We start from the raw sequence: 12,529 nt of genomic DNA, 5'->3' as shown, positions 1-12,529 counted from the left end.
CCCCAGCCTAACAATATCAGTCAGCAGCCGCCCAGAATTGCCGCATACATTAGATGCGACAGTTCTGGGACTGTACCCGGCTCTTCCCGATTTGCCCTGGTGCGTTGGCAAATCGGGGTAATAAGGAGTTATTGGTAGCCCATAGCTGCCAATAAGTTCTAGATTAATCATGTCAGGCGTCTCCCCGAGATACCTTCCATGATTAATCTGTAAATTACAGTAAATAAACACACACACCCAAAAAAATCCTTTATTAGAAATAAATCAGAATACACAGCTGCTCCTGTCAGCTCCACACAGCAACTGAGGTGAGTAGCGCAATCAGCTGAGCTGTCACTAAGGTTATCTGGATCCAGCGGTGGCCGTGAGTTACCTGACTGACAGCAGCTGATCGCGCTACTCATCTCAGTTGCTGTGTGAAGCTGACAGGAGCGGTGGTGTCTGCTGCAGCTCCTGTCACCTCCATGCAGCAGAGCTGGGTGCGACACTTGAGGTCCGTGGATTACGCCGGACATGGAGGGCTTTTTGGGGCTTATTAAACTGGTTACGAGGGAATTGGTTTGTGTTTTTTATTTCTAATAAATGATTTTTTCAGGTGTGTGTGTTTATTTACTGTAATTTACAGATTAATCATGGATGGATTCTCGGGGAGACATGACTTGATTAATCTAGGATTTAGTGGCAGCTATGGGCTGCCATTAACTCCTTATTACCCTGATTTGCCAACGCACCAGGGCAAATCGGGAAGAGCCGGGTACAGTCCCAGAACTGTCGCATCTAATGTATGCGGCAATTCTGGGCGGCTGCTGACTGATATTGTTAGGCTGGGGGGCTCCCCATAACATGGAGCTCCCCATCCTGAGAATACCAGCCTTCAGCCGTCTGGCTTTATCTGGCTGGTATTAAAATTGGGGGACCGCACGCCGTTTTTTTAATTTATTTATTTATTTATTTTTACAGTTTTACCGGCAGCAGACTATTGTGAACGATCAGCTGATCGCTCCCAGAAGCCGGCCGCCAGGTGATCAGCTGATCGTTCCCTGCAGCAGGCCGCCGGGTGATCAGCTGATCGCTCCCAGTGCCGGGTGATCAGCTGATCGCTCGGCCGCCGAGGATCTGTGCGGCGGGAGGAGTGCGGAGTGGGTGGAGCCGAGCGGGGCCATGGCGCTGAGGACAGGTGAGTGTGTGTGTGCGTGTGTATATATATATATATATGCGGAGTGGAGTGCGAGAGGGGTCGGAGCCGAGCGGGGAAGTGTCGGGCTCCCTGCACACGTGGCCAGGGTAAATATCGGGTAAAGCACTTTCCTTGGTTACCCGATATTTATCTTGGTTACAGGTCCAGGGAGCCAGAGAGAGCATGCGGAGTGAAATCCTAAGGATTCTGCTGCTCAAAAAAACGTCACTGCACAGTATACACATGCCCACCGGCTGCTGTGATTGGGTGCAGTGAGACACCTGTCACTCAGCGTGGGGGCGTGTCTCACTGCAACCAATCATAGGCGCCTGTGGGCGGGGAAAGCAGGGAATACGAGATGGCTGTGTGCAGAGCACAGCGCGCCCGCCGGTATAAAGGCTCGGTCACGCTGTGCGGGCCGGCCAATCACTGCAATTCCACAACTAACAGGGCTGTGGCATTGCAGTGGTCTGCCAGCCAATCCCTGCATGAAGGCTGGCTCTCAAAAGAGCGCCAACATGCAGGGATGAAGACCACGAGTACAGCACGAGTATCGCGAGATTACTCGGTCCCTGCCGAGTAGCCCGAGTACAGTGATACTCGTGCGAGTACTGAGTAGTGACAAGCATACTTGCTCATCACTATTAAAAATGTATTGGTTAAGTACGCATCTCACCTCAGGTTATCTGTAGTTTTTACTACAGTTTATGTAGTTGTTAGTTGTAGTTGTCTATTATTCTTTAAATAAGATTTTTTATGCAAGCTTAGACAAATGTTTTGAATCAACTAATTAACCAATTAATATATACTCTCTTATTGAAAATTGTAATAGTATACTTGAGATTGTACTGTTCTCCCTCCCCTCCTTCCATTCCCACATCGAACTTTCTTCACTCCTTCCCTGTCCCTCCCGCCACTGCTATCTTGAATAAAGGAGATCTTCAAGCTTTCTTTCCTTCCTCCTCTCCCTTTCCCACTCTATCCTAAGTAAGATGTTTGTTTTTCATGTAAAAATTTCAATAAAGCTCTTTAGAAACAGAGCTCTAGTGAACTGCCTGATACTTTCAAGCATTACATATAATTGTACCTGAGGACTCAATGGAATTCCTGCTGCTCCTCCAAATGAGCCATAATCATTCGCTACTCTGACAATGTACACCATCTGATCTTCTGCCATTGTACACACTACAGCAAGTGTCTTCAGCTCATCCTCCTGTGCTGAATAAGGCCTCTTTCACACATCCGTTTTTTGTCATCAGGCACAATCTGTCAATTTGCGGAAAAAACGGACCCAGCGAAAATTTTGTGTCCGGCTGCTGGAAAGGATGCACAAAGGAACTTTTTGTCACCGGCAAAAAACCGCACTGCACCAGATCCGGCGCCATGCAGCGTGTTTTAAAATAAAAGCCTATGGGCACCGGATCCGTCGTAATGCGGCAAAAAAACGCATTCCACTGACAAATCCGTTTTTTTTAACTGAGCATGCTCAGATGTGTAAATTCCTTTCTGGTTAGACAATCTTTCTCTCTCTGTCAGTCTCTCTCTCTCTGTCGGTCGGTCTCTCCCTCTCACCCCCTCTCTCATACTCACCGATCACCGACGTGGCGTGGTGCTGCACAGCTGTCACAAAGCTCCCGCGACTTCTCCTGCTTTGAAAATGCTGAAAGCTCATTATTCCATCTCGTGTTCACTGTTTCCCCTGCCCACCGGTGCCTATGATTGGTTGCAGTCAGATGAGCCCCCACGCTGAGTGACAGCTGTCTCACTGCAACTAATCACAGCGGCCAGTGGGCAGGTCTAAATCTTGCAGTAAAATAAATAAATAATTTTAAAAAACAGCGTGCAGTCCCCCCCAATTTTGATACCAGCCAAGGTAAAGCCACATGGCTGACGGCTGGTATTCTCAGGATGGGGAGTCCCATGTTATGGGGAACCCCCCAGCCTAAAAATATCAGTCAGCAGCCGTCCGGAAATGCCGCATCCATTAGATGCGACAGTCCCGGGACTCTACCCGGCTCATCCCAAATTGCCCTGGTGCGATGGCAATCGGGGTAATAAGGAGTTAATGGCAGCCCATAGCTGCCACTAAGTCCTAGCTTAGTGATGGCGGGTGTCTATGAGACACCCCCCATCACTAAACTGTAGTGAAAGTCAATAAACATAAACACCGAAAAATCCTTTATTTGAAATAAAAGATAAAAAAACACCCTCTTTCACCACTTTATTAATCCACAAATACCCCTTCAGGTCCGACGTAATCCACACAAGGTCCCACGATGCTTTCAGCTCTGCTACATCGGAAGCTGACAGGAGCGGCCGTACAACACGACCACTCTTTGTCAGCTCCACGGAGCAACTGAAGTGAGTTGTGCTGTCAGGCGGTGACCTCACTCAGGTTAACCGCGACCACAGCTGGATTCTTGGTACAAACTGCTACAACGGATCCGTCGCATCAGTTTTACCACAATCTGCAACGGATTCGTTACATCAGGCACAAACCAGATTGTGCCTGACGGCAAAAAACTGATGTGTGAAAGTAGCCTAAGAGGGTGAGAGTGGTTCCTGTACTGACAACATCTCATCATGGTGGTCACTGTATATCCCCTGCATGGACTCTTTATATGGTAATACATGGAGAAATCTACTTAAAGCTCTGAACTTGCAGTAGTAATTGAGGTTCAACAAAATTCTCAAGATCTCATCTCAGTTTTCATTAGTACCAAAAACCATTATCATCAGAATTTTCTTTCAATGATTTATAGACTCTTCCTTCTCTTCTATCCCCTCTTTTGATTGCAGCAATAATATGGATGCATTCAAAAATCAGTATATACAAGACTACAACACATGCAGAGATAGAAATTAGTTATTAATATCTATTTATAATTCAGATCAACAGGAATCTTATGATGATGTATTCTTATCTTCTGAACAATTCTTCAATGCATCACTATCATTTACTCATAGACAATTTAGTAAGAACCTAATTCTGTAAGAACCCAAATAAAAGAAGGCAAAAGACTATCATAATAGTGAATCACTGTGTGAAATATTATTAAAGCCCATTAGACGGGGCAAAAATCAACCTTAAAATCAGAATATTCTAAATAGTGATGAGCGAGTGTAATCGTTACTACTCGCTACTCGCACGGATAGTACAGTATTCGGGTTACTCGTTATATTGCGAGTTTTTGTGTACTCGCCTCACTATATTCGTATGTCCCACCCAGCAGGTTTGGCATGTGATTTGCAGCCACATGCTGGGCTTCATAACCAACCAGTAATGCAGCAGCAATCTTGGTTGTGGCATTACTGTGATTGGCTGCCTGTGCAGTGTCATAGAGTCTATAAAAGACCTTCCACCGCCATTTTGCGCACATTGCATCCGGAGGCAGCATTGTATCAGTATAGCGACAGAGCGAGCAACTGCTAGGGAGAGTGTAGGACTCTTAATAATACAATAGCCCTTTTCAGGGCTACCTGGAGTGTATAGGTCAGTGTAGTGTTGGGAGGGACAGGTTTTCAAGCAGAGACAGAGTTTAAAGGAGCATGTCACTCACTACCTCCATAGTACCAGAATACAATACCTCTTTTAAGAGCTGAAACCACTGAACAAGGTCACAGTACAGGGAGGGATATATTGTGGATTAGGTAGGGAATCAAGACCTGTTTCCACAATATTTAGGGGCTCACAGCTTGGCTTGTGGCATCCACGTCAGCCCCACAATACATTGCTAGTGGCTTTTGTAAATACAAAGCAGTACTCTAGCATTTTGTGCTGCTTGATAAATTAAACACAGCGGTCCTGTTTCCACAATATTTAGGGGGTCATACCCTGACTTGTACCATCCGTCCACATCAGCCACATTAACATGTTAGTGGCCTTTGCAAATAAAAAGCAGTATTCTAGCTTTTTGTGCTGCTTGTATACACTAAAGGCACCGATCCTGTTTCCACAATATTTAGGTGGTCACAGCCTGCCTTGTGCCATCCACATCAACCACATTAATATATTACTGGTTTCTTTTGCAAATACAAAGCAGTACTGTAGTATTTTCTGCTGCCTGATTCACTAAATGCATAGTCCTGTTTCCCCAATATTTAGGGGTTCAAAGCCTAGCTTATGGCATCCACATCAGCCACATGAATACATTGCTAGTGGGCTTGCCAAATAAAAAGCAGTACTACTAGCATTTTGTGCTGCTTGATACACTAAACACACCTTCTCTTATATGCTTTTGCGGTGCTGGCATACTCGGCTGCTAGTGTGCTGTCAGAGCATGTTTTCAGCTGGGCCATAGGTGACTCAGTAACATACATTTGGGAGGGACTGCTCCTATTTATAGTTTTCAGAGGGCCACCAGTTGTTCATCAACAGTCATTGTAAATTGCAACAAATGTGTATATCCTATCTCAGTCACAAAGTGGGACAACCCGTAACAAGGGTCTCCAATGACAAATATTAGTTTAGCAGGACTACTGTCCTGGATTGTCCAGTGCATACTGTGCATTGTTTACAAAAATTAGCCCTGTAGCCTGAGTCATGGTTAACACAGGGAGTCACCATCACAAGAGCCTCCAATGACAAATAGTAGTTAGGCTGGAGTAGGAGTACTCTCCTGATTTGTCCACCACTGCATAATGCGCATAGAGTTTACAAAAATTAGCCCTATGGGCTGAGTTATGGTTGATGCGGGAAGGAAATGGCTTTATATGGGAAGGGGTAGACGTTAACAGTATTAGTCAAAATCAACATTGTGCAGGAATTTAGTTTGGCTTGCTCTCATCTGGAGGGATTGAAAACTGTGGAGAAATCCAGTCCTTGTTGAATTTAGAGTAAGTCTGTCTGCATTTTATGTGGCGAGGCATGTGCGCCTATCACTGATGATTGCACCAGAAGAACTGAAAACAAGCTCTGACATCACATTAGCAGGCCAGCACCTCCAAGGTGTATAAGTAGAGGTTGGGCCAAGTGTTCAGCTTGGACACTCAATAATTAAAAGGAAATGAAGCATCATAAAGGATGTAGGTATGGTCACTTAAGTACCCCTTGACCATGTTGTGCAACTTTTCCCTCCTTGGCATTGTTACAGGCACAGATAGCCCTTGCTGATGTGCTGGTTTATTGAAAATAATCCTGTTTGTGCACATTTTCCCTCACCTCTGTTGGGCCTGGTTTTGATGTCTCTCCCTATTAATTCTTGGTGTTGAAAAGAGCCGGTAACTCTGCCGCCAGCATTGTCTTCGGGTGATGTTTTCAGAAACTGATTTACAACGACCCTCTTGAAGGATTACATTGTGCAATCCTTTGGTTACTCCAAAAGGAGAGAAGGAAATTTCTCCTTGTACCATGGGTTCAGAAAGGTGGCCAAACAGTAAACATTGTTGGATAAAATGTGTATTATGCGAGGGTCTTGCCACAGACACTTACACATGAACTGTACCATGTGGGCCAAGCTGCAAACAGGCAAAGGTTCTGTATCCCCGCCAGGAGGATCAATAATACCCATCCTCTCCTCACACTAACTCGTGTCCCTCTGAATACTACACTGACCTATGCTGCAGGTGTTGCGGGCGGAGGAGAGGACGCCGCACTCTCCCTACTGCTCGGGTCCGGCTGCCGCTGCGGCTGCTGCGGCCTGCTGCGGCCTTCTGCTGCCGCTGCTCAGTGGCTCGAGTGATGGGCCGGATCCCGGGGACTCGAGCGGCGCTCCTCGCCCGTGAGTGAAAGGGGATTGGTTTTTGGGATAGTTTATTGTCCGTGTCGCCATCCACGGTTGTGGTGATTGAATGTACACCACCGCTGCTCTGGCTGGGGATCCCGGGAGTGATGGTGTGGAGCAGCCAGTTGTTGTGTTGCCCCGCCGTGGGTAGGGGTTGGTGATCCCGGGGCCCAGTGATGGGGTTGGGATGGTGGACAGGCGGGTATGGGGCCTGTGAAGGTGCAGGGGTGCGGGGACAGCGCTGTGCCGCACGGCACGGTGGTACTCACTCAGCCCAATGAAGCACGACACAGTTCTCGGTAAACAAACGGCTGGTTGGACGGGTCCCTCAGACGGTTGCGCTGCTGATATCCCCTGCAGTTGACGGTGACGGTCTCTTCCCTGCACCTATGTGTTGTTGTTTGGTAGCGATGGGTTCCCACCGGTAACCCGCTCCCCAGCTTGGATATGAGCCGGAGGAGCTCCACTCTTGCCCGCAGGCGCTGGCCCTGGGAAACTGGTGCCTTGGCGGTGGCGGTGTCTCCCCTTAACGGTCGGACTGTTGCCTTCAAACGGGACTTGGTTGTTGGGAGACAGTCGTCCCCTTCACTGACGGATTTGGCAAATTCGGCGACTCCCAGCCTTGCCGGGATCCGAAAGGCCCCTGCCCTGGTGCTGACTAATCTTCGTATACCGCTCCGGTACCGCCGGGTCACCACCCGTCCACGGTCCTTTCGGCAACCTCCAATCAGTCTCGCCTGCAGACGGTCACCGCCGTCTGCCAACCTTGCTGTCTCAGTCCGGGGCACACACCCGGACTAACTTCAGGCTTCTTTCTGTCACTTTCTCTGTTGCTTTTCCTTTAGCTCCTCTACCACTTCCTCTCACTTTGAACTTCCACTTCTATCTTTTACTCCTTCACTTTCCTAGCTTCACTCTACTCTAGCCCTCAGCTAGACTTCAACTTCAACTCCTTCCACTTCCTCCTCCAAACTCTATCTGCCTGGTTCTCCCGCCTCCAGGGCTGTGTACTCCTCGGTGGGCGGAGCCAACTGCCTGGCCCACCCCCTGGTGTGGACATCAGCCCCTGGAGGAAGGCAACAAAGATTTGTGTTTTGACCTTGTGTGTACCTGCAGGGAATGTGGGGTGCGTGTGGTGTTGTGACCTGTGACCCCTGGCTTGCCCAGGGCGTCACACAGGCAGCGATGAAAAGGGCTTGTTGTGTTATTAAGAGGCCTACAATCTCTCTAGCAGCTTCTCGCTCTATCCCTACCTTGATACAATGCAGGCTTCGGACGCAATGTGCGCAAAATGGCAGCAGAAGGTCTTTTATAGACCCTATGACACTGAGCGGCCAGCCAATTACAGTAATACCACAAACAAGATGGCTGTGGCATTACTGTGACTGGGTAAGAAGCCCAGCAGGTTTATTGGTTAGAAATCAGGAGCCAAAATATATCCAAATATAGTGAGGCAAATATACCATTACTCACTGTATAAACAATAGCCCGAGTACCGTACAATTCTGCAAATAGCGAATAGTAACGAATACACTCGCTCATCACTAATGATAACTCTTTTGTCAGCTCATACATAGAATAATGCAATTCAGGCAAACCAAATATTACAGTAAAAATCTTGGAATGTAATTAATACACACCTGACTTTGGTCAGGAAGATCTATGAGAGAAACAATCATGGAAAAAACCCTGAAAGTCTTACTATGTTAGCTCTTTCTACTTTTATATCAATGAAATCTTTATCTTTATCTTTTGTACCTCTCTCTTCCTGGGAAGTCAGTCAGTATTCATCCTTGTACTTAGAATTATGTCCTAAATTTCAGATTTAAGATATGCACTCCACATATTCAGTCTGTATAATTTCTTAATAAGAGATGAGCGAACCCGTGGAAGTTCAGTTCGGTGCGTACAGCCGTACCGTACCTCCACTAGTTTATACTTAGCTTTAAACACAATGGAAGTCACTGATTGGCAGTGCAGCTCTCCGCCCACATGCAACCAGCTATAAACAAATCACTTCTTATTGCAGGTGGGCAGGATTTTTCCATAATTTTTTTTGGGTTGCACACTAAATCTGATAATGTTGTTGTTACCCACAGAGCGAGACGTTCAATCACTGCAAGCGGTTCGCACAGGCTGAGCACTGAGCGTACCTGAGCAGAATAATCCTTGCGTGAGTGGAGTTCATACATAAAGCGCCCTAACTACAAACCCAAATTCTATTTTTTTTAAATTCAGTGTCCGGCCGAAAACTGGACATCAAACCTTGGGTTCGCTCATCTCTAGTCTTAAATGTATTCAATGTCCCCTCCCCCAGCAACATTGTTTGAAATTCCAAAACTACAACTTGTGTAAACAAGGGGGGCTGGAGGCAACAGTCTAACATTAGTAGCTACAGATAGTTAATGTTTCATACCTCCTTTTCATTTTTTTTTCTTTCATAAAAAGTCTCCCTCCCTCCCTCCCCTCCTCCTGAATCACTTCTTTCCAAGCTTCTACAACAAATTCAAAACCTTTGTCTATGTAGGAAGGTACCCAATATTTATCACTGTCTTCAACACCTCTTTGCTGTTTAAAGCCTTCATGGATACCTTGAAAGCTACTGTCTAAGGTGCCTTGAAAACAATCTGTAGCTATCCAAAAATCCATACCTTCCCAATTAAACTGATTCCAAATGCTATAAAAGCAATTTTTTTTAGTCTGTTATGAAGCTGCCAACACTTTCTTAGACAATATAAAGACAATTTGCTAGTCTGTTGTCGACTGATTCTAAAGTTTTCAAAAATATAATCCTCATTTTACTCACCTAGTTCTTATAATATTTGATATTATAAAAAGAATTTGCTAGTCTGTTGTAAAACTGATTCTTAGGGGTACTTTGCACGCTGCGACATCGCTAGCCGATGATAGTGATGCCAAGCGCAATAGTATCCACCCCCGTCGCACATGCGATATCTTGTGATAGCTGCCGTAGCGAACATAATCGCTACGGCAGCTTCACACGCACTTACCCGGTCGGCGACGTCGCTGTGAATGCCAAACAATCTCTCCTTCAAGGGGAAGGTGCGTTCGGCGTCACAGCGACGTCACTAATCGGCCGGCCAATAGAAGCGGAGGGGCGGAGATGAGCGGGACGTAAACATCCCGCCCACCTCCTTCCTTCCGCATATCCACTGGAGGCAGGTAAGGAGATGTTTCTCGCTCCTGCGGCTTCATACACAGCGATGTGTGTTGCCGCAGGAACGAGGAACAACATTGTACCTGTCGCTGCAGCGAAATTATGAAAATGACCGACACTACACAGATCACCGATTTACGACGCTTTTGCGATCGTTTATCGGTGCATCTAGGCTTTACACGTTGCGACATTGTTACTGGCGCCGGACGTGCGTCACTTTCGATTTCACCCCGACGATATTGCAGTAGCGATGTCGCAACGTGCAAAGTACCCCTTAGACTTTCAAAAATATAATATTTAGTCTGCTCACCTAGTCTCTATACAGTCAGAGACAGAAGTTCTGTCGCTTATCCATGTTATGTAAATAAAAGCTTATAACCTGACTTTAAATTCATCCATTGGTTTTATAAATTACGCTTTTGAAAGCTGAAACCCTCCCAAATTTTGTTTAGGTTATGAAAATAAAGTTGCTGCAAAGCTGAAATATTAATCACCAATTGTAAGAGAGCAAACCCATACTAACACTCACAGAAAAAGGAAAATTGTAAATTTATAATACGATCATAATCGTGGATGTGGGGGTATATGGGATCAATGGGACCATTAAGAATTTACATACAAAACAAAAAAGAAGAAAGAACAACCGAACAAGAGGTCACAAATAATATCTTAATTGGTATTCAAATAAAAAGCAAATATTAAATATTAAATATTTTTTTTAAAAACCAACCATTGGCTGGAAGGAAAAAGGGCATCACAAAATGGTGACCTGCAAACCCCAGTATACAAAGGAAAAAAAGGGATTTTTGTATATATATGTGCAAAAAAGGGGGGTAAATATAAAATTATTACCAGCAAGGGAAATAAAGTGTCACGTGCTGAAAAAAAAGTAGCCTAAATTAAGCCACAGTGTGTACAACTAAATGTTGCCTTAATATGTAAAAATGGTGAAACCACAGATCTATTTACCCAAATATATACAGTATAGGTTTTCACTTCCTGATGACGCAACAGCGCACAAGCTATCTGTGAAACGTACGTCGGAGTTTCTTGGGGGATTTAACCCTTCCTCACCTGACAAACCTTCTTGGTCTATTTTACAACTTCTGACTGCACATTGTGGTATGTATGGGGCTCCTGCCAAATTCTGTGTTCCCTCTGCCATAATATCATGGGGAAATTTTAATTAATGCTGACCCAGAGTACTGATACACGATTGTTAATGTGGGACAGTGTAATTGGCAGGACTCCATTTGCAACCACTCTGTATATACGAGTGTCATATGCCGCATGAGTTAAGTGCACATATATGTGGTTTTCACTTCATGTGAGAAATACTGCAGTTGATACATAACTGGCCATAGCAGACTTCTCTGATACCCTCTGCTCTATATACGTGTAATGGATTATTTATAAACATGGTCTGTTTATGGTGTGGTTATGTGCCTCATGTGATAAATGCACACATATGTGGTTTTTACCTTAGACAATAATTGTCATGGTTGACACATAGATCTCGAGCCTTGGCTTATGTATGCCCTTATGATCCTTCTTTTATGAGATTTTGCTGTATTGCTGTAATCAAATATAAGTGTGATATCGGTGCATGATGGCATGACAGAAATGGTTCAGTCAGCATTGTTGTTTACCCTTTTTGATATAATCTTCATGTGATATTCATGTGGTTTTTTTGACAATACTCTTTCAAGTGTCCTTGCAGGTTATGTCTGTGTCCTTTTAACATCCTTCCTCTTGGCCTCATCTTTTTTACTATTGATCCTATATGTACTTCTTATATGTATTTTTTCTTATCCATTTTTGATACAATATAAATTAAGATAATACCAAAAATAAAATACATATTTTGTGAAGCAGCTTTACTTGTGTTTCTCCCGTTTTTGATTGTATATACAGTATGTGTAGCCCAGGGCTGTGGAGTCGGAGTCATGGAGTCGGAGCTCATTTTGGTGGAGTCGGAGTCGCAGTCAGTATAAAATGCACCGACTCCAACTTCTAAAATATATAATAATAAAATGGGTACAGTAGTACAATGCAGAATGTGATGAATATTGTTTCATAGGAATTTGGGAAAGTTATGAAATGTCCTATAAATGGCTGTTCTATTCCAGATCTAAGGCTATATTCACACACAGCATTTTTGCTGCATTTTTTGAGGATACGTTTGTCAGCTGCAAAAGCAGATCAGCTTTTTAAAAAACTGCATCACCTGAAAGGTTTTGAGCTCATAAATAATGCTTTCAATAGTAAAAGCAGATTAGAAAACTGCCACAAACTGACATGCTTATTCTTTGTGAGGATCTGTTTTTGAGCACAAAAATGGATCCTCACAAAACGCTGTGTCTGAATGTCATGTCTTGAAACCCATTGCCTTTGCTGGGTGCCAGAGTCACTGCAATTCACTGAATTATTTTGCCATCAATGTTCGATATG

This window comes from Anomaloglossus baeobatrachus, chromosome 8 (genome assembly GCF_048569485.1).
Source record: "Anomaloglossus baeobatrachus isolate aAnoBae1 chromosome 8, aAnoBae1.hap1, whole genome shotgun sequence".
In the NCBI taxonomy this organism is placed as follows: domain Eukaryota; kingdom Metazoa; phylum Chordata; class Amphibia; order Anura; family Aromobatidae; genus Anomaloglossus; species Anomaloglossus baeobatrachus.
This window is presented reverse-complemented; position numbering follows the sequence as displayed.